The sequence below is a fragment of the Hypanus sabinus genome, assembly GCF_030144855.1.
Source record: "Hypanus sabinus isolate sHypSab1 chromosome 1 unlocalized genomic scaffold, sHypSab1.hap1 SUPER_1_unloc_1, whole genome shotgun sequence".
Lineage (NCBI taxonomy): Eukaryota > Metazoa > Chordata > Chondrichthyes > Myliobatiformes > Dasyatidae > Hypanus > Hypanus sabinus.
This window is the reverse complement of record NW_026778903.1, coordinates 573,753-587,430: the sequence shown is the minus strand read 5'-3', so window position 1 is coordinate 587,430 and position 13,678 is coordinate 573,753. Positions and strand designations below refer to the sequence as shown.

At 41.4% G+C, this 13,678-nt stretch overlaps 1 long non-coding RNA gene across 1 annotated transcript; it reads right to left on the bottom strand.

The window, feature by feature from the left end:
• Positions 1-5,852: 5,852 nt before the first annotated feature.
• Positions 5,853-13,220, bottom strand: LOC132385345 (uncharacterized). Its single transcript, XR_009509160.1, has 3 exons — positions 12,734-13,220; positions 9,916-10,073; positions 5,853-6,908 (listed from the first exon to the last, which is right to left on the bottom strand). It is a non-coding gene; the product is annotated as an uncharacterized LOC132385345 (long non-coding RNA).
• Between the last annotated feature and the right edge of the window lie 458 nt (positions 13,221-13,678).

The following is a 13,678-nucleotide window of genomic DNA, read 5'->3' as shown; positions in this document are numbered from 1 at the left end:
AATAAAGGGATCCTATTCTGTCTGGCTGCCGGTTACCAGTGGAGTTCCACAGGGGTCGGTGTTGGGACCACTGCTTTTTACAATGAACGTCAATGATTTAGACTATGGTATTAATGGATTTGCAGCTAAATTTGCCGATGATAGAAAGTTAGGTGGAGGAGCAGATAGCATTGAGGAAACAGAGAGCCTGCAGAGAGACCTAGATAGTTTAGGGGAATGGGCAAAGAAGTGGCAAATGAAATACAATATTGGAAAGTGTATGGTCATGCACTTTGGTGGAAGAAATAAATGAGCAGACTATCATTTAGATGGGGAAAGAATTCAAAATGCAGAGATGCAAAGGGACCAGGGAGTCCTTGTGCAAGATACCCTAAAGGTTAACCTGCAGGTTGAGCCGGTTGTGAAGAAGGCAAATGCAATGTTGGCATTCACTTCTAGAGGTATAGAATATAGGAGCAGGGACGTGATATTGAGGCTCTATAAGGCACTCGTGAGACCACACTTGGAGTATTGTGTGCAGTTTTGGGCTCTTTATTTTAGAAAGGATAAACTGACATTGGACGTGGTTCAGAGAAGATTCATGAGAATGATTCCAGGAATGAAAGGGTTACAATGTGAGGAACTCTTGGACTGAATTCCCTGGAGTTCAGGAGAATTGTGGGGTGGGGGGGGAATTTCATAGAAACATTCCGAATGTTAAAAGGCCTGAATAGATAAGGATTGAAGGATGTCCTTTTAGAACAGAGATGTGGAGATATTACTTTAGTCAGAGGGTGGTAAAATCTGTGGAATTTGTTGCCACGAGCGGCTGTGCAGGCCAAGCCATTGGGTGTATTTAAGGCAGAGATAGATAGGTTCTTGATTAGCCAGGGCATCAAAGGGTATGGGGAGAAAGCAGGGGAGTGGGGATGACTGAAAGAATTGGATCAGACCATGATTGAATGGCGGAGCAGGCTCGATGGGCTGAATGGCCTATTTCTGCTCCTATATCTTATGATCTTATGGAGATTTGGTTCTACAAGAAGTTTAATTTGTAGAGACTTGTAATGAAATTACAAATGCTGGTATCTTTTTTTCCTGGGGTTGAAATGTAGAAAGGGTGTGCATTTAAGTTGAGAGGGGTCAAGTTCAAAGGACGCGTGCTGAGCCAGTTCTCTTTACAGGAACGCACCGGAGCAAATTTCCAATCCATGGAGCAGGACCCGGCAAATGAATTAGATTATGACCCATGAGAGTCTCAACTGACCTGCCAGGGCTGCACCTGTCTCCACCAGCACAGGCTCTGAGACAGAAGCATGACTGTTCAGACAACGGAGGGATGGTCACGTGACGTAGGGAGAAGGGGCGATACACATATGAACATACTTAATACGTTTAGTACTGCATATTGGGCTGAAAAGCCTGTTCCTGTGCTGTACTGGTTCATGTTATATTTAGATCAGAACACAGGAAACCATGTGCCCCCAACAAAGGGTGTGTAGGGCATGGGATAAAGTGGGATTCTGGAATATCAAACCCTCATGGTACATGCCTCCCCCCAGAACTTACCTGGGACGGTCTCACAGATCAGAGTGCCAGGAATCTGTGAGGAATTCCTCAGGAAGATGTGGCCATCAACCATACAGGCCTGTCTGATCTTTCCACAGCAGAGTTCATCTCCCTCGCCCCTGATGCAGAAATCCTTGAAGGACCCGCGGGAGTTCTCAAGGTTGTGAAAGTGCACCATCTGGTTCGCAGTCAGGGTGCAGGGGCACCTGTAGGAGCTGTTCTCGAAAAGGCAGGGGTAATGCTGACCTGTAGGGAGAACCGTGTTCCTGTTAATGGGATTGGGGGGGGGGTCATCACCCTCACTTCCCCACCTTCCCAAGAACGTTCCCAGCATCAGCATCAGTGAATCTCCCTCCACACCGTCCCATCACACACTCCCGGGGTCAGACACAGAGTGAAACTCCCTCCACACCGTCCCATCACACCCTCCCACGGTCAGACACAGAGTGAATCTCCCTCCACACCGTCCCATCACACACTCTCGGGGTCAGACACAGAGTGAATCTCCCTCCACACCGTCCCATCACACACTCCCAGGGTCAGACACAGAGTGAACCTCTCTCCACACCGTCCCCTCACACACTCCCGAGGTCAGACACAGTGTGAGGCTCCCTCCACTCTGTCCCCTCACACACTCCCGGGGTCAGACACAGAGTGAAACTCCCTCCACACCGTCCCATCACACACTCCCGGGGTCAGACACAGAGTGAAACTCCCTCCACACCGTCCCTTCACACAGTCCGAGGGTCAGACACAGAGTGAAGCTCCCTCCACACTGTCCCATCACACATTCCCGGGGTCAGACACAGAGTGAAGCTCCCTCCACACCGTCCCATCACACACTCCCGGGGTCAGACACAGAGTGAAACTCCCTCCACACCGTCCCTTCACACAGTCCGAGGGTCAGACACAGAGTGAAGCTCCCTCCACACTGTCTCATCACACAGTCCCAGGGTCAGACACAGAGTGAAGCTCCCTCCACACCATCCCATCACACACACCTGGGGTCAGACACAGAGTGAAGCTCCCTCTACACCGTCCCATCACACACTCCCGGGGTCAGACACAGAATGAAGCTCCCTCCACTCCATTCTATCATCAACTTCTGGGGACAGACATGAGTCAGGTTCCCTCCACATCTCAACACGTACTTCCAGGGTCAGAGACAGAGTCAATCATTTTCCACACTGTGCCATCACACACACACAGGATCAGACATTGTGTGAAGCTCCCTCTATAACTGGGATGTACTTACCAGGAGCAGATCTGACCATGGATATACACACTCTCATGGACCTGAGGAGGAAGAAAGGTTAATTTGAAGAGTTAACTCAACAGAATCTGACAGCTGGAACTGTGCAACTAGCTGTACGTTCTCCCCCAATGTTTCTGTATGTTCTCCCCCAATGTTTCTGTATGTTCTCCCCCAATGTTTCTGTATGTTCTCTCCCAATGTTTCTCCTGCTCTTCAATATTTCTATGGGATATGATTTATGGGCAGTTTGAAAACAATGACCTCGGTAGAAACAGTCAATCTGGTGTTGTGTCGAACAAACTGTGACCTCTGTTCACCATCATGTACAAGACCATAAGATATAGAAGTAGGCCATTTGGCCCATCAAGTCTGATTCACCATTTCACCATGGCTGGTTCAATTCTCCTCTCAGCCGCAAAATCCTGCCTTCTCCCCGTATCCCTTCATGCCCTGAGCAGTCAAGAACTGATTGTTTAATTGTGTATAACGTACACTCATTTTTGTCTTGCACTGTCAAAACATTTCTTGCAACATACTGATCTGAAAATGTTGCAGATTGATCAAACCAGTCCGGCCGCTCTGCAGGACTCTGTATTGCAGTTAGTTCTGTTCGCCACGAGGTGGGGCTCGTGTCCTGTTCAGCTGAGAGTCCCGGGTGCCTGCGATGTGCTGCCAGGGATCGTGATGGAGGCAGATACGATGGAGGTGTGCACGAGTTAGGCAGACGTCCTCATTGGAGGGTGAGGAAGCTTTAGAGTGGGCGCAGAGGAGGTTTACCAGGCTGCTAGTTGGAATGCGCAGCGCGTCTTATGAGAGAACTCCGGATTTTCTCTTTGGAGGATGAAATGAGAGGTGACAGCTGACTTGATAGAGGAGTACGAGATGATAAGCCAAAGATAGAGACTTTTTCCCTGGGTGGAAACGGGCACAATTTTAAGAGAATTGGAGGAATGTTCGGGTGGGGAACATATCAGAGTGCGGTGGGTGCGAGTTATTCGTTGCCAATGAATAATGGGAGCAGACACAATTTTTTAAACGCTCTTCTTGCTCAGGAGCAGAGCCGTCTGAAAATGTGCCTACTTAACTCCAGGCTGATCACAGAACCGATTACAATGAGAAACTAATCTAGTAACTGGTAGGTCTTTGGACTGTGGGAGGAAGAAACTAAGCCGCACACACTACTTGCAGCCGGCGCCGGGATCGACTCGAACTGTAATGGCGTCGCGCTGACCGCTACGCTACCTAGACCGTGACCAAGACACGCGAATGTTAGAAATTGAAGGAAGGGGTTAGATTGATTTTGGAGTGGGTTAAAATCATCATTGACGGCCGAAACGCCTGTAATGTTCCGCGTTGTATGTTCTATCAATGCGCGGCGAGCGGAGGGTTATGGACGTAGAAGGATTGAAATTTAATTTGACACTTAATTTGTTCGGTGCAACTATCGCGCTAAACTTCTTCTTGTACCGGGCCGCTCTTTGTTTTATCTACTACCGGTCCGCAACGCAACACCTCCCGGTTTTCGATGGCCCGACCTGTCGTCTCCTTAGTGTTCCGCCCCCACCCCCACGTTCAGCGGTGACCATCTCCCTCTGGGTTATAAACCCCGACCAACGCTCCGCTCCTGCAGACTCGACACCCCAAACCTGGCTCCCGCTTCGGGAGCGCTTTCGGGGCACAATCGCATCCATGAGTCCATGGACAGAGGAGCAGATTCGGGCCATTTGCCCCATCGAGTCTGGTCCGCCATTCCATGATGGCTGATTTACTGTCCACCTCAACTCCATTACCCGCTTTCTCCCCGTAACCGTTAACGCGATTACTAATCAAATACCCAAGAACCCTCGCTTTAAATGTATCCCAAAAATGTTCCAAAGTTAGCGGTGGCAATGAATTCCACAGATTCCCTACCCTGTCTACAGAAATACCTCGTTTCTGTTCTATTCGGTGGCTGCGTTCTCTAGTCGTAAACTCCCACACTGCCGCCTCTTCTTTCTACCCCTCCACCCTCGTCAACACGATTCATAGCACCGACCTCGTCTGCAACTCCAAACCCCACTAACTTCACCGGTTATCGGTTCCTCTCCCTCTCAGCGGCGGGGCTTCGTAAGTCCCGGGACGGGTACCCGAGTACATACCAGACTAGAACAACTCGGTTCCTCATCTTGAATCGAACAGACAATACGCTTGGAGCACAACGCCCTGTCTCCGCGCGCACACACACACACCGCTGACGCGCGTGATTTCTTGTATCTTTGGGCAGGGTGTGGGTTTTACATCACCCTGTCCCCGCACACACACCGCTTATGGGCATGATTTCTTGTATCCGATTGGACAGAAGCAACTGAAGTTCCTTCAGGCCGGCGGCAAAACTCGGGACACATGCACACCTGAGAATATTCTGGATTTCACGAATTCCTTTTGCCCGCGTTTTCTTTTCTGAACAAAGTCAAAGGCAGGCATGCTCACAGCCAGTCAATGTTTAAATATTTACAAATTATACATGTTGCGCTCACAAAATCTACCGTTCACAAATTCTAAAGTTATACACATGTCGCTTGTAAAAATAGTGGGGTTCGCAAATTAAACATGCGATATACTCACATTGTACATCGGTCAAATGAGACCTGTACCTTTCACAAGTTGTGGCGTTCAGAAATATCGTGTATATACGTGTGTTACAATTAATAGCATATAAAGGAAGATTTTACAAATTAGAGCATCCGTGTACCTTTCACAATTAAAACTTTCAGCGCTTGTGGCCTTCACAAAAAAAATCATGTAACTTTCATAAACAGCAACTTCCGTGAAGTATACCTGTAGCTTTTAAAGATTGTTGCGCTCCGCATTTGTAGTATTGTTAAGATGTACACGTAGCTTTCAAAATGTAACTTTATAAACCACAGCATTCACAAATTATACGCGTGGCTTTCAAAAATTACGAACTCAGAAGTAAAAACGTTATATTTTGCATATTTTAGCATTCACCAAGTGCACATCTCATTTTCATTTTCAATCTTTTTTATTGATCTCCCAGTGAAGAAAAAATTACAAATCAGAGAAGTTTTAACAAACAGATAATACAAAAGACGTAGAAACAGCAAAAAAATGTATATATTGTCAAAGTCAATTAAGTATGGTATTACGCTGTTGTATATATTATATACACAAGAAACCACAACTTCTCTTGACAAATCGTAAAAAAAATTGGAAATTTTATTGTGTAAGAAGGAAAAAAACCGCTAAACTAACCTAAAACAAAAAAAAAAGAAAGATTGGGCAGTCCATTTGAGGATAAAATTAGAAGAAAAAAGAAGAAAACATCCTTCCATTCACCTCCGAACCTTCGCGGATAAGGAAAACAGTGGGTGGATTAGAATCTTCCCAGTATAACAAGATAGTTCTCCTAGACAGTAAAGTTGAAAAGGTTGTTACATGTTGAGCAGAAGCAGAAACTCTACCTGCTTCCTCCAGAATAATCCCAAAAATTGCCGTGAGTGAGTTGGGTTGTAAATCCACACCTAGATGCCAGTTTCCCAGGTGCATTTAACCTTATCATTAAGCGACACGCGAGCATTCAATAACGGTTTATAAATAATAGCTATTAATCGTTTTTGAAATGGTTTGAGCTGAAAAATAGCATAAACCAAATTTAATGGCTAAGCCAACAAGGGGTATTTTGGTAAAAAAAATCACGTAAAAAATTCCTAATTTGTAAATATCTTAAAAATGTGTATTAGAGATATCATATTTATCCATTAACTACGAAAAAGACATTAAACAATCCCGTAAAAACAAATCTAAAAACGTTTTTATTCCGTTAGTTTTCCATGTTAAAAAAGCCTTATCCAGAGTTGATGGTTTAAAAAAAATTAGAATAGATATTACTAGAGAATAAATTACTAGAGAGTGGAAAATTATTTGATTCAAAAAATCTACGAAACTGAAACCAGACTTTTAAAGTACGTTTTAACGATAGGATTGAGAATTTGTTTACCTATACTGGAGAATGAAAAAGGAAGGGGAGCTCCTAATAAAGAAGCTAAAGAAAACCCCGCTACCGAATTTTCCTCCAAATGTAACCACGAAGGGCGATCCTGGTTGTCTATATCATGAAAGCAAAAAATAATATGACGAATATTAATTGCCCAATAATAAAATCTAAAGTTTAGTAAGACCAGTCCGCCATCTTTTTTTGATTTTTACAATAAAAGTTTATTCGCTCTAAAGCATTTATTATTCCAAATGTAAGTCAAAATCATAGAATCTATTTTATCAAAAATTATTTTCGGAACAAAGGAAGAAATTGCTTGAAATGTATATAAAAATTTCGGTAAAATACCCATTTTTATAGCATTTATTCGACCAATCAATGACATCGACATAGGCGACCATTTAGAAAGCGCTTGCTGAATATATTCAATTAGAGGGGGGAATTATACTTATATAGGTCTTTAACATTTTTAGTGATTTTAATACCAAGATAAGTGAAATAGTTTTTAGCATTAAAAGGTATTTGATCATAATAATCAAATTATTATATTATGTATAATAATATAATATAATATAATATATTTAATAATCAAATGATCAATTATTAATAGGAAATAGTTCACATTTATGTAACTTAAGTTTATATCCAGAGAAAATACTAAATTCTGTAAATATAGATAACATAAAAGGAATAGATTTCCTTGGGTCTGAAATGTAAAGTAATAAATCATCCACAAATAACGAAACCTTATGTAATTTATCCCCTCTTTTAATACCCTGCACAGAATTAGAATCCTTAAGAGTGAAAGCAAGTGGTTCCAAAACCAAATTAATTAATACAGGACTAAAAGGACAACCCTGATGGGTTCCTCTCTATAATCTAAAATAAGGAGATTTTCGATTATTAATTATAACCACAGCCACCAGGGCATGATAAATCAATTTAATCCAGGAAATAAATCCCAATTCTAGAATACTTATAAAAAGAAAAATCTTTGTCATTAGGGTGCTTATATCTCCAGATATCGACCAGGCCATATGCTAGTAAAAAAGAATTAATACACGCCGCTTCTTTAGTAGGAAGCGACGGATTGGTTGATGACCTGTCAATCGTTGGGTTCAAACAACAATTAAAGTCACCGCCCATGATCAACTTATAGACAATAGACAATAGGTGCAGAAGTAGACCATTCGGTCCTTCGAGCCTGCACCACCATTTTGAGATCATGGCTGATCAACTACTATCAATACCCGGTTCCTGCCTTGTCCCCATATCCCTTGATTCCCCTATCCATAAGATACCTATCTAGCTCCTTCTTGAAAGCATCCAGAGAATTGGCCTCCACTACCTTCCGAGGCAGTGCATTCCAGACCCCCACAACTGTCTGGGAGAAGACGTTTCTCCTTAACTCTGTCCTAAATGACCTACCCCTTATTCTCAAACCATGCCCTCTGGTACTGGACTCTCCCAGCATCTGGAACATATTTCCTGCCTCTATCTTGTCCAATCCCTTAATAATCTTATATGTTTCAATCAGATCCCCTCTCAATCTCCTTAATTCCAGCATGTACAAGCCCAGTCTCACTAACCTCTCTGCGTAAGACAGTCCAGACATCCCAGGAATTAACCTTGTGAATCTACGCTGCACTTCCTCGACAGCCAGGATGTCCTCCCTTAACCCTGGAGACCAAAACTGTACACAATACTCCAGGTGTGGTCTCACCAGGGCTCTGTACAAATGCAAGAGGATTTCCTTGCTCTTGTACTCAATTCCCTTTGTAATAAAGGCCAACATTCCATTAGCCTTCTTCACTGCCTGCTGCACTTGCTCATTCACCTCCAGTGACTGATGAACAAGGACTCCGAGATCTCTTTGTATTTCTCCCTTACCTAACTCTACACCATTCAGATAATAATCTGCCTTCCTGTTCTTACTCCCAAAGTGGATAACCTCACACTTATTCACATTAAACGCCATCTGCCAAGTATATGCCCACTCACTCAGCCTATCCAAGTCACCCTGAATTCTCCTAACATCCTCATCACATGTCACACTGCCACCCAGCTTAGTATCATCAGCAAATTTGCTGATGTTATTTTCTATGCCTTCATCCAAATTGTTAATGTAAATGGTAAACAGCTGTGGTCCCAATACCGAGCCCTGTGGCACCCCACTAGTCACCACCTGCCATTCCGAGAAACACCCATTCACCGCTACCCTTTGCTTTCTATCTGCCAACCAGTTTTCTATCCATGTCAATGCCTTCCCCCCCCCCCAATTCCCTGAGCTTTGATTTTACCCACCAATCTTCTATGTGGGACCTTATCAAATGCCTTCTGAAAATCGAGGTACACTACATCCACTGGATCTCCCCTGTCTAACTTCCTGGTTACATCCTCGAAAAACTCCAACAGATTAGTCAAGCATGATTTACCCTTGGTAAGTCCATGCTGGCTCGGCCCAATCCTATCACTGCTATCTAGATATGCCACTATTTCATCCTTAATAATGGACTCTAGCATCTTCCCCACTACCGATGTCAGGCTGACAGGTCGATAGTTCTCTGTTTTCTCCCTCCCTCCTTTCTTAAAAAGTGGGATAACATTAGCCATTTTCCAATCCTCAGGAACTGATCCTGAATCTAAGGAACATTGGAAAATGATTACCAATGCATCCGCAATTTCCAGGGCCACCTCCTTTAGTACCCTAGGATGCAGAATATCTGGACCTGGGGATTTGTCAGCCTTCAGTCCCATCGTCTTCTCATCACCGTTTCCTTCCGAATGTCAATCTGTTTCATTTCCTCTGTCCTTGGCCCATCCATGCATCTGGGAGATTGCTTGTGTCTTCCATAGTGAAGACAGATCTAAAGTACTCATTAAATTCTTCTGCCATTTCTCTGTTTCCCATAACAATTTCACCCAATTCATTCTTCAAGGGCCCAACATTGTTCTTAACTATCTTCTTTCTCTTCACATACCTAAAAAAGCTTTTGCTATCTTCCTTTATGTTCCTGGCTAGCTTGCATTCGTACCTCATTTTTTCTCCCCGTATTGTCTTTTTAGTTAAGTTCTGTTGTTCCTTAAAAACTTCCCAATCATCTGTCCTCCCACTCACCTTAGCTCTGTCATATTTCCTTTTTCTTAACCAATCTCTGACTCCCTGATGAGGGGGTGGAACAAACGTTCCATGAATACGATGACTCATGAAGGTGACTTGAAGGTGCGTAGGCCGGATGCTGTGATCCAGCGATTAGGATGCCCTCTGCTGTGCATCTGTAGAAACAGAATCAGGTTTCGTATCAATGGCACGTGGCATGAAATTTGTTAACTTTACAGTACAATGCAAAACAAGTATTAGAAAAGAACTCAATTACACTAAGTGTATATATAGGCATTAAACGGTTAAGTTAAATAAATAGTAAAAGAACAAATAAAAAAGGTAGTTAGGTACTGTTTCTGGGTTCAATGTAAATTCACAAATCTGATGGCAGAGGGGAAGAAGCTGTTCCTGAATCACTGAGTGTGTGACTTCAGTCTTCTGGACCTCCTTCCTGATGGTAACAATGAGAAGAGGGCATGTCCTGGGTGGTGGGGATCCTTAACGGTGGACACAAACCTTTTTGAGTCACCGCTGCTTGAAGATGTATTGGATATTACAAAGGCTGGTGTCCATGACTAACTTTACAACTCTCTGCAGCTCACTTCCATCCTGTGCAGTGGCACTCCAGCCCACCCCCCTCCAGACCAGACGCTGATGCAACCAGTCTGAATGCTCTCCACGGAACATCCGTGTATAGTAATCCTTTGTAGTAATCGTAGTAATCCTTTAGTCTTCCAAGCTGAATAAGCTTGGTCTATAATAGAAGGATAAAAAAAGCAATCGGATATAATAGGAATATTGAAAACAAACTGAGTCAACCCAAAAAATTTCCAAAATTGAAACCATATACGTAAAGTATGTTTAACTATCGGGTTGTCGATTCGTTTCGGCAATTTAGAAAGAGCAAAGGGAAGAGAAGCCCTAAAATAGAACCCAATGCAAATTCTTTCCAGGTTCCAGGTTCCAGGTTCTTTAATTTCCAGGTTCACCCAATGAGGGCTAAAAGATCCATCCCAATCCTTTAACCAACATATCAAGTATCAGATATTAACTGCCCAATAATAAAATCTAAAATTAGGCAATGCCAATCCACCTTCCTTCCTTGCCTTCTGTAAATATATTTTACCTAACCTAGGATTTTTATTCTGCCATATATATGAGGAAATTTTTGAATCAACATTAGCAAAAAAAGATTTTGGAATAAAAATTGGGTAAAATAACCATTTTAATAGCATTAATTTTAATAGCATTAATTTTTTAATAGCATTTTAATAGCATTAATTTTAATAGCATTAATTTTTAATAGCATTAATTTTGGAATAAAAATTGGGTAAAATAACCATTTTAATAGCATTAATCCGACCTATCAGAGATAAAGGTAGTGGTGACCACTTAGTAAACAAACATTTAATTTGATCGATTAAGGGTAAAAACTTAACCTTAAATAAGTCTTTATAGCTTTTTGTGATTTTAATCCCTAAGTAAATAAAAGAGTCATTAACTAATTTAAAAGGTAAATTTCCATAAATTGGAACCTGTCTATTTAAAGGAAACAATTCACTCTTATTAAGATTTAATTTATACCCAGAAAAATCACTAAATTGAGCCAACAATGATAAAACTGCAGGAATGGGTTTCTCAGGATCAGAAATAAATAATAATAAATCATCTGCATATGATAATTTATGTATATCTGTCCCACAATTAATGCCAAAAATGTTCTGTGATTCTCTGATAGCAATTGCCAAGGGTTCTAAAGCAATATCAAATAATAATGGACTAAGAGGACAGCCTTGTCTAGTACCCCGAAATAAACGAAAAAAGGGAGATCTTTGATTGTTAGTAAGCATCGAGGCTACTGGAGTATGATATATCAGTTTAATCCAGGAAATAAATGTCGGACTAAAATTCAACTTCTCAAGCTCATTGAATAAGTATGGCCATTCAACTCTATCAAATGCTTTCTCTGCATCTAATGAAATAACACATTCTGAAGTGGTATGCGAAGGAGTATAAACAATATTCAATAATCTCCTAACATTGATAAAAGAGTAGCGATTTTTAATAAAACCGGTTTGATCTTCCGAAATAATTTGGGGTAATACCTTCTCCAGCCTGGATGCCAGTAACTTGGAAAAGATCTTGGAATCTATATTCAATAAGGATATTGGTTATAGGATGCACAGTCAGCAGGGTCTTTATCTTTCTTCAATATTAAAGAAATGGAAGCTCTATAAAAAGATTGTGGCAGATTGCCCAATCTAATTGCTTCTTCAAAAACCCTGCATAACCAAGGAGAAAGAGTAGCGGAAAAACATTTAAAAAATTCTACCGTATACCCATCTGGACCTGGTGCTTTTCCAGAATTCATAGAGGAAATAACCCCTTTAATTTCTGCATCCATAATAGGAGTTTATAATATTGAAAGATCATCTGATGATAATTTTGGAAAATTCAATTTCCCAAGAAAATCACACATGGTATTACAATCATGAGGGAATTCGGAATGATACAGGGAGGTATAAAAATCTTGAAATGATTTATTTATCTCATCGTGGTTAACTGTCAGATCCCTGTTCTGCTGATGGATCTTAGTAATTTGACGTTTAACCGAAGCATTCTTCAATTGATTAGCTAACAGTTTACCCGATTTATCACTATGTATATAAAAATCAGATCTGGTTTTCATTAATTGATTTTCAATCGAAGATGTAAGTAATAAACTATGTTCTGTTTGAAGTTCAACCCTTTGTTTGTAAAGCTCCTTACTAGGAGTAATTGAATATTTCTTGTCACTCTCTTTAATTTTATCAACCAATGAAAGAGTTTCCACCTTAATGCGTTTTCTCAGACCAGTAGAGTAGGAGATAATCTGTCCACATATATATGCTTTAAAAGTGTCCCAAAGTGTTCCGCAAGAAATATCATCCATGGAATTAGTTGAAAAGAAGAAATCGATCTGTTCCTTCATAAATTTAATAAAATCCGGATCTTGCAGTAAGGTAGAATCAAATTGCCATTGTCTAGCACTAGAAGCTGTATCTGTAAATGTAATAGAAAGTTTTAATGGAGCATGGTCAGAGATGGCTATAATATCATAATTACAACCAATTACCGATGGAATAAAACAAGAGTCAATAAAAAAATAATCAATTCTCGAGTAGGAATGATAAACATGTGAGAAAAATGAAAACTCTTTGTCCTTAGAATGCCAAAATCTTCAAATATCAATAATTCCATTATCAGTCAAATCCATCAGTCAATTCCATTATCTGGGTTTCCTTAGTTTCCGTTCTGGCTGCTGATTCTCTTTCAGTTGGTAGATTTCAGAAAACCTGAAAAACTAAGGGGGGGGGAGAGAGGGAGAGGGAGAGGGAGAGGGAGAGGGAGAGGGAGAGAGAGAGAGAGAGAGAGAGAGAGAGAGAGAGAGAGAGAGAGAGAGAGAGAGAGAGAGAGAGAGAACAGGGTTTTAAGCTTTCAGTAGATAAACCACTAATTGTATGTTTTACTAAGAGGATGAATAGACGAGCACACAATTTAAAATGTTTGCTGTGCCACAAGCTCAGGCTTTAAGACTGTGTTGTGGTTACAGTAAAGTCATTTCCTGTTTCAGCTTCACTGGTTGAAATGGGACAATTACCCTTACAGTTGCGGAGTTTGTAATTATTGTTATCACAGTGGGTTAAATTGAGGGGGCAGAGTCATAATAATCCTGTTAAAAGTGTGTTGGAAGACTGTTGGGAACATGAAGGGTATTTTTAGTTTTCAGTGGTTGGAT